Here is a 2,500-nt window from a genome sequence, read left to right on the forward strand (position 1 = left end):
TGCAACATTCCTGTACACTACTACTACTACTATTACTGCTGCAACATTCCTGTACACTACTACTATTACTACTACTACTACTACTACTATTACTGCTGCAACATTCCTGTACACTACTACTATTACTACTACTACTACTACTACTGCTGCAACATTCCTGTACACTACTACTACTACTATTACTGCTGCAACATTCCTGTACACTACTACTATTACTACTACTACTACTACTGCTACAACTACTACTACTACTGCCACATTCCTGTACACTACTACTACTACTACTACTACTACTACTACTACTACTGCTGCAACATTCCTGTACACTACTACTACTACTACTACTACTGCTGCAACATTCCTGTACACTACTACTACTACTATTACTGCTGCAACATTCCTGTACACTACTACTACTACTACTACTACTATTACTGCTGCAACATTCCTGTACACTACTACTATTACTACTACTACTACTACTGCTGCAACATTCCTGTACACTACTACTACTACTATTACTGCTGCAACATTCCTGTACACTACTACTATTACTACTACTACTACTACTATTACTGCTGCAACATTCCTGTACACTACTACTATTACTACTATTACTGCTGCAACATTCCTGTACACTACTACTACTACTACTACTACTACTACTACTACTACTACTACTGCTGCCACATTCCTGTACACTACTACTATTACTGCTGCCACATTCCTGTACACTACTACTACTATTACTGCTGCCACATTCCTGTACACTACTACTATTACTGCTGCAACATTCCTGTACACTACTACTATTACTGCTGCAACATTCCTGTACACTTCTATTACTGCTGCCACATTCCTGTACACTACTACTACTATTACTGCTGCCACATTCCTGTACACTACTACTACTACTACTACTACTACTACTACTATTACTGCTGCAACATTCCTGTACACTACTACTACTACTACTACTGCTGCAACATTCCTGTACACTACTACTACTACTACTACTACTACTACTACTACTACTACTACTGCTGCAACATTCCTGTACACTACTACTACTACTACTACTACTACTACTACTACTACTACTGCTGCAACAACATTCCTGTACACTACTACTACTACTATTACTGCTGCAACATTCCTGTACACTACTACTATTACTACTACTACTATTACTGCTGCAACATTCCTGTACACTACTACTACTACTACTACTACTACTACTACTACTACTACTACTGCTGCCACATTCCTGTACACTACTACTATTACTGCTGCCACATTCCTGTACACTACTACTACTATTACTGCTGCCACATTCCTGTACACTACTACTATTACTGCTGCCACATTCCTGTACACTACTACTACTATTACTGCTGCCACATTCCTGTACACTACTACTACTACTACTACTACTACTACTACTACTACTACTACTACTACTACTACTACTATTACTGCTGCCACATTCCTGTACACTACTACTACTATTACTGCTGCCACATTCCTGTACACTACTACTACTATTACTGCTGCAACATTCCTGTACACTACTACTACTATTACTGCTGCAACATTCCTGTACACTACTATTACTGCTGCCACATTCCTGTACACTACTACTACTATTACTGCTGCCACATTCCTGTACACTACTACTATTACTGCTGCAACATTCCTGTACACTACTACTACTACTGCTGCCACATTCCTGTACACTACTACTACTACTACTACTACTACTACTACTACTACTACTACTATTACTGCTGCAACATTCCTGTACACTACTACTACTACTACTACTACTACTACTACTATTACTGCTGCAACATTCCTGTACACTACTACTACTACTACTACTACTACTACTACTACTATTACTGCTGCAACATTCCTGTACACTACTACTACTACTACTACTACTACTACTATTACTGCTGCCACATTCCTGTACACTACTACTATTACTGCTGCAACATTCCTGTACACTACTACTACTACTACTACTGCTGCCACATTCCTGTACACTACTACTACTACTACTACTACTATTACTGCTGCCACATTCCTGTACACTACTACTACTACTGCTACTACTACTACTACTGCTGCCACATTCCTGTACACTACTACTACTATTACTGCTGCCACATTCCTGTACACTACTACTACTACTACTGCTGCCACATTCCTGTACACTACTACTACTACTACTACTACTACTAGTACTACTACTACTACTACTACTGCTGCCACATTCCTGTACACTACTACTATTACTGCTGCCACATTCCTGTACACTACTACTACTATTACTGCTGCCACATTCCTGTACACTACTACTATTACTGCTGCAACATTCCTGTACACTACTACTACTACTGCTGCCACATTCCTGTACACTACTACTACTACTACTACTACTACTACTATTACTGCTGCAACATTCCTGTACACTACTACTACTACTACTACTACT

This window comes from Pseudophryne corroboree, chromosome 10, assembly GCF_028390025.1.
Source record: "Pseudophryne corroboree isolate aPseCor3 chromosome 10, aPseCor3.hap2, whole genome shotgun sequence".
Lineage (NCBI taxonomy): Eukaryota > Metazoa > Chordata > Amphibia > Anura > Myobatrachidae > Pseudophryne > Pseudophryne corroboree.